The following is a 13,708-nucleotide window of genomic DNA, read 5'->3' on the forward strand; positions in this document are numbered from 1 at the left end:
AGGAGTTTCCCAGCCTGGATCTGGCAACGCTACCCCCCATACCTCACCGGTGGCCAGTGGAGACCTGGCAACCCTAACCACAGGTGAACAGGCAAAAGGTCACCTGCAGCACAGTCCCACACACTCCACACCCACTGATTTCGTTGGACTTCAACTGCAAAGGGTTGTATTGGTTGCTATCTGCAACCTAGTGGGTTGACACCGTGGATCTGTTCCACGAATGGTGGGGCTTTGCCCTAACACAAGAGCCCCTCGCATCGGAGAAGCCACAACGCTAGTAGAATGGATGTGCAGGATTCAATCCACAGTACTTGGTCAAACCCGGAACATCAACACATTGAATTAATTTAACCCTCTGAAGGCAAGGGGGCACATGAACACTATATTACCCCTATGCTTTGCCTCTAGCGGTACCAGTCAGGAATGCCAACCTCCAGGTGGTGGCTAGAGATCTCTTGCTATTACAACTGATCTCCAGCCGACAGAGATCAGTTCACCTGGAGAAAATGGCCGCTTTGGCAATTGGACACTACAGCATTGAAGCCCCTCCCCAAACCCCGCCCTCCTCAGGCTCTGCCCCCAAAATCTCCAGGTATTTCCCAGCCCAGAGCTGGCAACCCTAGTACCAGTTCATATACAAATTTCACATGCATTGTGCCTACTCCCCAGAATGAGAGCTGCCACGAAGTTAGAGATCCGAAGGCCTTGGGGAAAAAACTGGAAAAAAGATTTGGAGGGGGAGGGGTATGTTTGTCTCCATTTTTCCCCCAAAGGGAAAAAAAAGTTTCCATTGGGAAATTTGGGGGAGCACTGGACAAATTTCATATGAATTTCTGTTGGTTTTGGAATTACAAAAATACTTTATCAGACAAGGTTTCTCTTTCTCAAATTGTACAGTATTAAAACGAAATCATTTTGGGTAACTGGGAAATTTTGGGGAATGCTGAAAAAATGCTTTGAAAAACACCTGAAATTAGTGAAATGCTTTTTTAAGACAACGTTTTAATTACTAACAAGATATGGCATGAAAAAGTCTGAAGAAATGTCAGGCAGCATTGAAAAAAACTCTTATGAAACTTCCCCCCCCCCTTTGGAATGCACAAAATGTGCTAAGACAGCATAGGGTAAACCAGCTTGCCGCTTGCTCTCATTTTGATACTGGGTATATTTGTAATCTGGGCTGTAGAAAACTAAAAACTTCATACTTTTACATTCCATAAATGTCAATTGATACAATTTTACATTCTTCAGAGTTACCAGTTAAGCATTTTATGTTGTTATATCAGCAACACAGGTTTGACAGGAAAGCTAGCACTGCATATATTTCAGTTTTCCCCAAAAACTTTTTTTTTCTGAATTAAAAAAAAAACAGGTGGCTTCAGCAGCCTCAAATCTTTGGCAGACAGAAACAGGGGCTCTATTTCAGCTTCAGCTTCCCTCCGTCCTGCTCAAGACCCTTTGCCAGTTTGAAATACTTCAGAATCTTGGCATTTCAAGCAAAACCCAAGTGATAATACAACCATTCAGCCTGGTGCACTTGCCCTGTGCTCTAATGCCTGTCAGGTCTGCACAAGATCTTTACCTGTCATGCAAAGAGGACCAAATGCATATCTTGGATAGAATTGTCGAGTTGGAAGGGACCACCAGGGTCATCTAGTCCAACCCCCTGCACGATGCAGGAAATTCACAACTACCTCCCCCACACACCCCCAGTGACCCCCTACTCCATGCCCAGAAGATGGCCAAGATGACCTCCCTCTCATGATCTGCCTAAGGTCACAGAATCAGCATTGCTGACAGACGGCCATCTAGCCTCTGCTTAAAAACCCCCAGGGAAGGAGAGCTTACCACCTCCTGAGGAAGCCTGTTCCACCGAGGAACCTGCTCAAACTGTTAGAAATTCTTCCTAATGTCTAGACGGAAACTCTTTTGATTTAATTTCAAGCCGTTGGTCCTGGTCCGACCTTCTGGGGCAACAGAAAAAAACTCAACACCCTCCTCTATATGACAGCCCTTCAAGTACTTGAACATGGTTATCATGTCCCCTCTCAGTCTTCTCCGCTTCAGGCTAAACATACCCAGCTCCTTCAACCTTTCCTCATAGGACTTGGTTTCCAGACCATAGGACTTGGTCACCATCTTTGATGCATCAGCATACCTTGAGTTGGGGCAGCTGCAGGGGCCCAAGACTTCCAGCAGGCTCCAAGGCTCCTGCTCCCCCACCTATCTTCCTTCCCTACCATGAACTCTCCCCCCCCCGCTTCTGCTCTCGAGCCAGTGCCACCTGGACTCCTGGCTGAACACAATGCTCAGAGCTACCAGAGGAGGACATGCAGGTAGTGCACAGCGGCAGCAGCACTTCTGGCAGCCATGGAGGCAGCACTCCCAGCACGGTGTTAGATGGTGCAGGTGACTGTGAGCACACCCCATCTTTTCCAGTGCTTCCAGACTATCTAAAATTCCTAACTAAAATTCCTAATGGGGAGCGGTTAAAACACCTAGGGCTGTTTAGTTTGGAAAGAAGGCAGTTAAAGGGAGACATGATAGTGGTCTATAAAATTATGCATGGTTTGGAGAGAGTGGACAGGGAGAAGTTTTTCTCCCTCTCCCATAATACTAGAACGCGGGGTCATCTGCTGAAGCTGGAGGGTGAGAGATTCAAAACAGATAAAAGGAAGTATTTTTTCACACAACAAATAGTTAAATTATGGAACTCCCTGCCCCAAATGTGGTGATGGCTGCCAACTTGGAAGGCTTTAAGAGGGGAGTGGACATATTCATGGAGGAAAGGGGTATTCATGGCTATTAGTTAAAATGGATACTAGTTATGCTGCATACCTATTCTCTCTAGTATCAGAGGAGCATGCCTATTATATTAGGTGCCGTGGAGCACAGGCAGGAGAATGCTGCTGCAGTCGTCTTGTTTGTGGCTTCCTAGAGGCCCCTGGTTGGCCACTGTGTGAACAAACTGCTGGACTTGATGGGCCTTGGTCTGATCCAGCAGGGCCTTTCTTATGTTCTTATGTAACTATTCCAACCTTTCAAAGACTTTTCTTCTTGGCCAGACACAATGCCTTACCTCTCAACGAATTATTTGGCAGATTCTTAGACAGTCCAATAGATCAGAGAGTCTGCCCGTGTGGAAAGGGAAAGACAGAAACACTTACCCATTTTTGACTCAGTTAAGATTTATATTCTTCTTTAAGATCATCATTTATCACTCCATTGATTTCACACTTTCCTGTTTGTTCTCACAATTACCATTTAATTTATCTGCTGTCTGGTAAAGATAAGGCTGTTTACTTTATCTGTAGTTTATTACTTAACAGCTGCCTTGAATGTTACAACCAAGTTACGCCTAAATGCTCATCAGCATACAGGAGCTCTTTTTGCACTGGGACTGGACTGTGAGCAAGAGGAGTGGGGTGGAGGGGCTTGCAAGCAGGAGAACAGGTTGGGATGGCAAGAGAGGAAGCACAGGCAGAGGGTCTGGTGGTAGGGCTGGGCACTCTCTGCCTAAGGCCCCTCCAAAAACCTGGAAAAAGCCCTTGTTCAGACACTAAACAAGCCAAACATGCGTTCACACAGACACTTCTGGCACTCCAGCACCACTGGAAGCATGGCAGGTGAGGGAGAGCTGTCCCCCTCCAACTCCCAATGAGCACAGAAGAGAAGCTATACAGACTAACCGAATGTATTCAAACTATGTACTGATTCCTTCCACCAGAGTCCTCCGGACCTGACTTAAGTCACAGTTCAGTAGACAGTTTCTCATTCTACCCCATTGGATGCTCCTCTCTTCACTTCTGTAGACAGGTCTTGAAATCATAGGCCTTTTAGGCTATGCCAACACTGTACCACCAATCTTCCGGTCCCATGCTCTCCAACTGCGGAAACTGCACCCTAGTCTGCATGCACCAGCAATGCAAACAGGCTCAGAGTCAGCATGGTGCAGCATTGACGTGGTGCCTGCGTAGGATCACCCCGGGAGCACTATTTCTCCTCTTCCAGGACACTCCACTGTGTCACAGTTCAGTACATTACTAGAGTCCAGCAACAGCTTTAGGGCGCATCCGGTGCACATTCTGAAGAATTAACAGGTATGCACCATGTACAAATCCTCCCCCTTCCCACCAGGCACTAGTCGCAAGTGTTGGGACCTCAAGGTCATCCTCCTTTACCTCTTCTCCCCACCCCCAAATTCGTCTCCCCAGCCAAATTCCTTTTCAGCGCTTAAGGAAAGGGAGAAACAAAGCTACAAGCCACTGCCACGGAGGATGTGCTCTTCTTTTATAGGGCAGCATGTTTTTTCACTCACAGCCTGGCAGATTTGCTGGGCTGCACCTGGCTTTAATAACAGACTTCCAGATGGCCAGCTCGCCTCTTTCTTAGTCACGCATGTGGCACCATTCAACAAGCAGCCACTCCCCCCTCCTCGCTTTCTGCCAGCGTGGTGTAGTGCTTAAGAGTGGTGGTTTGGAGCAGTGGACTCTGATCTGGAGAACCGGGTTTGATTCCCCACTCCTCCACATGAGCAGCGGAGGCTAAATTGGTGAACTGGATTGGTTTCCCCACTTCTACACACAAAGCTAGCTGGGTGACCTTGGGCAAGTTACAGCTCTGTTAGAGCTCTCTCAGTTCCACCTACCTCCCAAGGTGTCTGCTGTGGGGAGAGGATGGGAAGGTGATTGTAAACCGGTTTGAGTCTTCCTTAAGTGGTAGAGAAAGTCGGCATGTAAAAACCAACTCCTCTTCTTCTTCTAGGGGAAATATTGGCTTTTCAGCTGCTTTTTCTCTGTGGCACAAAAAGCCATGCCACCAGAACCACATGCCCAGCAGGGCTTCAAGAGATGGTTGTTATCCCCCACCATACGGGCAATCGGAGGTTTACAGAAAGGAACTTGCTGTGCTAAAAGAACGCACATACACACAACTCCCAAACTGGGTTTAGACAATTTTGTGTCTGAAGCAAAAAAGTAAAAATCACACATTAGGGTTGCCAAGTGCCTGATGGTATTAGCAAGATTTGTAATGCGTTGTTCTGTATTATTCCTGTTCTGTGCTGAAAATAAAGTGGGTCTTTGTATTGCGTTTGCTCTGTTGCAAGAATGTTGGATCACACTGTCTGGAAAGCCCCTGATTTTAAAAGTGTCACTTAGACTATCTGCTTCTTTATGATAATCATTGATACATGTGGAATTCCGTTTCAAACAGAGAAACTGTCCATAAGGTAAGTTTCTTTTGATGTGTGTTGGATGGTGAGACTGAAAATGTAATAAGGATCCTTTGTCAGTGATTTTCTTAAAAGGTTTCACTGCCAAGGTAAGTTCCTGTGTAACATAAACCTATACATCTAGAAGATTGATTGTGTGAAAATCACGGGTACTAGTGAGTGTGATGTTACTGTGTTGAGAGTTAATCCAAGTAAGAAAATCTTGAAAATTGTGGGCTGGATAATAGACCAGAAAAATGTCTTCTATGTAATGCTTCCAGATAATATGGGATGCATAAGGGTTGTTATTAAAAATATGCATTTCCTCATATTTGGCCATAAAAATATTGGCAATGGAGGGTGCACAGGCACAGCCCATCGCCACGCCGTGTTTTTGTAAGCATAGTTGATTGATGAAACGGAATATGTTGTTTTCTAAGACCAGATCTAAAAGGTCTAAGAGAAAATGAGCAAGAGGACATTGAGAGGGACGTTCTAAATGCCTGGTGGTGGCAGGTAAAATTCCGCCAATCCACCGGGCTGCCCGCCGACCAGCTGAGGGCCGGCGGGCAACTCGTGCACGCGCGCCCACACAACGCACCTACGCCACCTCAGGGTTTACCCGGAAGTGACGCAGACACTCTAGCAACCTCTGCAGAAACTCTATGCAAACCATAGAGTTTGGGCAGAGATTGACAGAGTGTCCACGTCGCTTCTGAGTAAATCCGGAAGTGACGTCAGCGCATCGCGCAGGACACGCACACGCATCGCATCAGGCGCGCACACGCACCGCACGCCACAGAAAAGCTCCTGCCGATGGAACCACAGGACCTGGTAAGCCTAAATGAGGTACCAAACCAGGTTTGGGAAAGGTCACAGCAAAGTAGGGGAAAACACAGAAAGAGGATGAATAGAGGACAATGTCATGCCAATGCTTCCGAAAACAGTGTGACTGGAAGGAAGCCAAGGTGGAGCACGACCTCTGTGTGGAAACAGCCACACACCCCATCCAGCTCTACTCTGAAATTCCTTAGGGTGTCATTGAACACCAACGAGGTACCACCAAATTCATTCCTGCTCCTAAAACCATGACAGTTACAACTTAACAGTCCCAATTTAGCTTTTGAAGTATACAAGTACATGCATACCTCATTTTATTGTGCTTCGCAGATACTGTGTTTTTGAGCAAGTCCATTTGTGCCATTTTTCCAACAGCATGTGCTCACTTCATGTCTCTGTCACATGTTGGTAATTCTCACAATATTTCAAACTTTTTCATTATTATTACAGTACATTGTTTAGACATGATGCTATTGCACACTTAATAGTCTACACTACAGCATAGCATAAACATAACTTTTATATGCACTGGGAAATGAAAAAAAAACTTGTGTGATTTGCTTTGTTGCGATGTTCACTTTATTGTGGTGGTCTGAAACCAAATCCGCAATATCTCCAAGGTATGCTTGTAGTACAGATGCTGCCCAGTGTGGCATTTGGTGCTTGCTACGTTATCCCTTCTTCCTCTACAAACGAGGCCCACCAATATGAGATGGTGGTACATAAATACTTAAGAATTTGACTACCTGTTGAACATCATGCTGCAGAATACCCACATGTGAAAGAGCAATGAAAATACTGAACAAAAAGTCTAAAAATAGCAAGGAAGAGGGGGGCTCTGGGGGGGCCTGAGTCGTAAGCAAGCTTGAAATGTTGGCTGGTATGACACCTGTACCCCTCTCTCTCACACAGCACAGAATCATAGTGCTGGAAGGGGCCCTATAGGCCATCTAGTCCAACCCCCTGCTCAATGCAGGATCAGCCTAGAGCATCCCTGACAAGTGTTTGTCCAACCTCTGCTTAAAGACCGCCAGCGAGGGGGAGCTCACCACCTCCCTAGGTAGCGGATTCCACCGTCGAACAACTCTTGCTGTAAAAAATTTTTCCTAACATCTAGCCGATACCATTCCACCCGCAATATAAATCCAGGCTCCGCTTACAGCCCCCACATTGCTTGGCGCATGAGTGAATCCGGAAGTTTGATATGAAGATTTAGGCTATTTTAGTAAAAAACCAGGAAGCAAAAATGATCAGAATGCGCTGATCTGAAAGCGAAACTATCAGTAAAACAAGTCTGAGAGCCTGCTTTGTACACGATCAGGCCTCGATCCAATCCTAAACTTTATCTGCTAAAAGATCCCAGGAAGAAGGCCTCGGAAAAGTCCCTGCCCAAGTCCCGGAATAGCCACTGCCAGAAGCAGGCACTCCTAGACTAGATATCTGATGCAAAGTAGCTTCATTATTTCAGGAACTTAAATCAGACAAGATTCATTAATACTGTCCCCTCCTCCCCACAAATGCCATGACAATAGCTAATGCTTTAATTAGGCTGTCTAAATCAAATGTCTAAATCAGCACCTCGATTGCAGTAGCAACCAAAAAATTCCACACATTAGGGCGTGTAACAAAAAGCATTGATATGGTCTATTTTGTGGAAAGAAGCAGCAGCGTTGGTTTTTATATGCCGACTTTCTCTACCACTTAAGGGAGAATCAAACCAGCTTACAATCACCTTTCCTTCCCCTCCCCACAACAGACACCCTGTGAGGCAGGTGGGTCTGAGAGAGCTCTAAGAGAGCTGTGACTAACCCAAGGAAACCAACCCGGTTCACTAGACTAGCGTCTGCCGCTCACGTGGCGGAGTGGGGAATCAAACCCGGTTCTCCAGATTAAAGTCCACCGCTCCAAGCCACTGCTCTTAACCACTACACCACGCTGGCTCCCCAGGAGACAAGCTTGTAGACTTAACTAGGGATTAGAAAGTAGCTCTCAAAAGCTGCTCCCGGAGTGAAGATACAAGCGTCACTGGTTTTGCTGAAACAAAGCAAGAGGGTCGGGAAGCATCCCCAAGGGGCCGGAATTAAAACTCTTCGAGGCGCTACGACATTTTCCCCGCAACACGCTAATCGGCTGTTTCCTCTGGAACCCAAGCGTTCCAGGACTCACCTTCAATCTCAATGGACTTTTGCAAGTTAAAGATGGAGCACATCCTGCCTCCCCGTGTGCTGTCAAGGAGCTTTTGGACCAGTTAACGGCAACCGAGTTGGCAGGCAGGAGGCTCCACGAATCATACCTGGCAAAGCCTGCCTGCCAGCAAAGCTTTGTACATGGGAGGGAAGAAAGATATGGGGGGGGGGGGCGGGCAGGGAAGGAAAACGGAGCCTCAGGACCGTTTTCAATATGTAATTAAGGAAAAGTAAACCTTGCTCAATGGAAACGCTGAGTTATAGCATTCAAGTGGATAATCACCGCTTGTGGCCGGGCAACACAGAGTTTTCAACGGTACTAATAACACACCAGAGGCCTGAATGTGAATTTGGGCGTTGTTAAAGGTCCAGAAGTCCAATCTTCGACTGGCTAGTGGAGCAATACTGCAAGCCGGGACACCCGAAAGCTACTCAGCTGTGGATTCCTTACTATAGAACTGAGGGTCAGTTTGCACAACCAGCTCAATCCAGTGGTACAGCTCTTCTTGGACTCCCTCTCCAGGCTCCAAGGGGGGGGGGGGAAGTGCCAACACAGCTGTGGTGAGGGAGGGTGCCGCGTGGTGCAGTGGTTAAGAGAGCTGGTTTCGAGCGGCGGATTCTGATCTGGAGAACTGGGTTTGATTCCCCACTCCTCCACATGAACGGCGAACGCTAATCTGGTGAACTGGAATTGTTTCCCTGCTCCTACACATGAAGCCAGCTGGGTGACCTTGGGCTAGTCTCACTCTCTCAGCCCCACCTAACTCACAGGGTGTCTGTTGCGGGGAGGGGAAGGGAAGCCGGTAGAGAGTGGTAGAGAAAGTTGGCATATAAAAATCAACTCCTCCTCCTCTTCTTCTTCACTTGATAAGGCGTGACTGGAGACAAGAGTGCTTCAGCCAGTTGTGTTGCAGGCCCAGTGAGGATCAGGCCCTTGCAACATAGCCTAGAACACACCCAAAATTCTCTCCTGGGCAGTACAAGTGGATTTTCAAAGATGTTAGCGGAGTACAGTGGGTGCAGATCCATACAGATCAATGAATAATATGGATGGAATTTTCTGTCAGCCCGAGATGAGCACAGCACCTGATTTTTAAAAAGAGAGTAGGTTGTCTAAGCCACGAGAACACGAGGCCTTCAGCAGTCTCCCGGCACGCCATAGAAACGAGCGCTGAAGATGTTTCCATAAATTCTCTCGCTCGTTTGAAATATCAGAATGGTACTAGGCGGTCTCTATAGCAATAAGCCGCAGCAAGTAACAGCTTCTCCGCATCTGATGCCGTCCAACCAAACCAGATACTGTGCTTCCAATACCGAGGTCTGCGTTTGAAGGCCTTTTTCAGAGAGGGATGGACAGGACTTGCTCACCAGGTACAATGTATGTCCAGACAGAGAGGGGTACAGGCACACACACACATTCCAGTCAAGTCGTTGTTCAAAGAAGAGACAACTCAGCTAGCCTTAATGGCCAATGATTAAGAGAGCTCATGTGACCAAAGCCACAAAGCAGCCGGCTGGCCTCTCCTCTGTAACAACCGGCAAGCTTAAGCAAGAGATGAGGCATCATCACCTTGCCAGAATCCCTGCCCCGTAAAACTCCAGCCAGTGAAGCAGGTAGGGTTGCCATCCTCCAGGTGTAGTGGCTGGAGATCTCCTGTTATCACAACTGATCTCCAGGCGACAGAGATCAGTTCACCGAGAGAAAGTGGCTGCTTTGGCAACTGGACTCTATGGCAGTATACCCGGCAAAAGTCCCTCCCCAAACCCCACCCTTCTCAGGCTCCACCCACAAAATCTCCAGTTCTTTCCCAAACTAGATCTGGCAACCCTAGAAGCAGAAAGGAAATACTCAGCGCAAGAAGAAGAGGAGTTGGTTTTTATATGCAGACTTTCTCCACCACTTAAGGAAGAATCAAACCGGCTTACAATCACCTTCCCTTCTCCTCCCCACAACAGATACCCTGTGAGGTAGGTGAGGCTGAAAGAATGTGACTAGCCCAAGGTCACCCAGCTGGCTTCATGTGTAGGGGTGGGGAAACCAACCCGGTTCACCAGATTAGTATCCGCCGCTCATGTGGAGGAGTGGGGAATCAAACCAGGTTCTCCAGATCAGAGTCCACCGCTCCAAATTACCGCTCTTAACCACTACACCACGCTGACTCTCATACAGTTACCAGCATTCTGTTTCCATTATCAGATATCCAGATGCTTCTTCCTCTACCAGCACAGGATTAACATGTGGAAGTATGACTATCCTCACACCGCCAATTCCCTTCAATTTAAGTAACTCACAGATCTCACCTGCACTGCGAATTCACGCTCTCCAGATCTGCAAGTTCCACTCTGAAGTCCACTAGAATTGTAGGGAGCTGGTAAAGGTAGTCCCCTGTGCAAGCACCGGGTCATTCCTGAGTCCTGACCCATGGGGTGATGTCACATCCCGACGTTTACTAGGCAGACTTTGTTTACGGGGTGGTTTGCCAGTGCCTTCCCCAGTCATCTTCCCTTTACCCCCAGCAAGCTGGATACTCATTTTACTGACCTTGGAAGGATGGAAGGCTGAGTCAACCTTGAGGCGGCTACCTGAAACCGACTCCTGTCGGGATCGGGATCGACAGGACACACTGTTGGGAGCTGGGGACAGACTAAATGCAACAGAGGCAGCCACCTCCATGTGCCCCATTCACACATGTAAATTTATGGCCCCACAGGAGTCTGTAGAGACCCTCCACCTTCCCACGCTAACCTTTTCAGGCAAAAAGTACAGGCTGCCCAGTTTGGCTCTTGGGGCACCTGAACAAGCCCCCTGTTGCAACCAGAGTCCCTGGCAATCAGCAAGCACTCATGACCAGAGCAGAAGGCAGGAACACCCCCCCTTTTGCGGGTTCAGTAGCCCACATGGAGAACTAGATCTTTGGTGAAGTTCAAGGAGTGGGTGTTGAGATACTTGTTTTACAGACCACTTCTGGTGCCATGAAGGCTTCAAATGTCCTCAAGCTCCAGCTTTTTCCAACTTGTTATAGAATGGTTGAGAGAGGCTGCCACAACTCTCCCAGGACTTGCAGACAGTATAGGGTTGCCAGCCTCCAGGTAGTAGCTGGAGATCTCCTGCTATTACAACTGATCTTCAGCCGATAGAGATCAGTTCATGGGACACTGAGCTAATGAATGCTATCCAGTAGAGCTATTTGAGAGCAACTCTTGTGGATGAAAGAATTGGGGGGGGGGGAGAAAGAACCCAGCAAATGAGAGGGAGGGCATCTTGGCCATCTTCTGGGCATGGAGTAGGGGTCACTGGGGGTGGGGGGGAGGTAGTTGTGAATTTCCTGCATTGTGCAGGGGGTTGGACTAGAGGAAGAGGAGGAAGAGCGAGAAGAGGAAGAAGAGTTGGTTTTTATATGCCGGCTTTCTCTACCACTTGACGAAGAATCAAACCGGCTTGCAATCACCTTCCAACTCTATGATTCTATGAAATGAGCAGAGAAACTTTAGAAGAAAGACCATATATTATAAAGTGTTGCAAGGCATGGCTATTATGGCCAGTGGTCTGGAGGGCATCTTTCCAATCCATGAGAAAGTGCTCCAAAGTGGCTTCCTCATGGGGAGGGATGCATCCCCACCATGACAGCAGGAACAAACAGTGCTGGAATGACATTTGACATCTACGCACCCTCCACCCCACCCAGCTCGCTACTGCTGCCACCCACTCAGTCCACAGACGCCCCCTTTTTATGCCAAGACCCTCCCTGTTGTTTAATACAAAGTAGAATAGTAATACACCTGTAACCAAAGGAGAAATACCCCCCATTCAAGATTAAACCACTGCATGCCAAAATAATTTTGTGCATGTTTTTGAAGGGTTTTTTCATCTTGGTTTTTACAATTCACACAAGTGTTATTGCACTGCGGAATGAAAAATAAAAAAAGTTTTTCCATTCCTGACATGGGGGGGTGTTATGTGATCTAGAGGTTCCCCCCTTCTTTTTTCTACAAAGGAAGGTCCTAAATAGACCCCCACTATGGATTTAGAGCAGTGGTTCCCAAACCTTTCGGGCCACCGCCCCCTTGGTTTCACAACCCCAGCACCCCCTACCCTATAAAAAGCATCATTCAAAATAGGAGTTTGCATGACGCACTAAAGAAGATAATAACAATAAAATTTCAAAACAGTAACAATTAATTGCACATCTATTCAAAATCAAATTAATACTTTCTAGTTGAAATGTGTTCAACAAAACTGATGGAACTTGATCCAGTGGTACCAGCTCTTCAAACTCGGGGGGAAAAATGCTGATAGCTTCCACCAAATTTGCCGGCATGGTGCCATAGCTTGATCTATTGTAAATTAGTGAACGACACAGTTGAAGGGGCCTAGCACCCCTCTGCTGCCCTCTTGCCTCTTAGTGCCCCCCTAGGTAATCCCCCCCCAGGGGGTGGTACTGCCCACTTTGGGAACCACTGATTTAGAGGATTAAGATTTCTCCAATTTCACTCCTGGTCTCAAAATCATGAGTATTTCAAGATACGGGTGCCAATTTAGCTTTGGCTGTATTCAAGCAAAGTAGGCAGAGTCCAGCCTGACATTTTGGGCTTGCTAATTTCCCCTGGTTCCTCTGCACACTGGACACACCACACCAAACATGAGGACCCCCTCCCTCCGTGGGGAGGGGATGTTTTGACAACAAGTCCACCTGTTGTCCTGCAAACAAGCTCAAGGACTTTGTAATGTGTAGCGAGTTCCTTAAGGGAACTACCCTGGTAGCAACCCCATTCCCCTCAAAAGTTGCTCACGTAAGAGGGAGGGTGTGGAGGGGCAGAACGCTTCCAGAAATCACACGCGGCCAGGCTTCCCGAGACACACAGAGCTTCTCTCTGCCCTTGCGGCCATGCTTGCCAAAACTGTGTACATTCTGCTAATGAAGGAGAACAGGGTGTGAGCACTCTTAAGAAAGCCCAGAAGTTACAAGCCTGCTGTCTGACGGCTGCCAATCCAGCTCTGCCTAAAACGACTCTGGATGGGAGCGAGGGCTTTGACACACCGGAAACTGAATGTGACATGTATTTGGTTAACATCCCATCCCAGCGGTGCTAGGGTTGCTCCATTCGGGGGATGTGGTTAGCCTATGAACGCTTGCGCTAGAAGCAACCTCAAGAGAAACAGTGAACACATGAAGCTGCCTTATACTGAATCAGACCCTTGGTCTGTCAAAGTCAGTATTGTCTGCTCAGACCGGCAGCGGCTTTCCAGGGTCTCAGGCAGAGGTCTTTCGCATCCCTTTAACTGGAGATGTCATGGATTGAACCTGGGACTTTCTGCATGCCAAGCAGATGCTCTACCACTGAGCCACAGTCCCTCCCCTGTTGTGTGTAGATCCTTCACTGAAGATCCAGTTTATATTGAACCTGGGACTTTCTGCATGCCAAGCAGATGCTCTACCACTGAGCCACAGTCCCTCCCCTGTTGTGTGTA

Source organism: Euleptes europaea, chromosome 17 (genome assembly GCF_029931775.1).
Source record: "Euleptes europaea isolate rEulEur1 chromosome 17, rEulEur1.hap1, whole genome shotgun sequence".
Taxonomy (NCBI): domain Eukaryota; kingdom Metazoa; phylum Chordata; class Lepidosauria; order Squamata; family Sphaerodactylidae; genus Euleptes; species Euleptes europaea.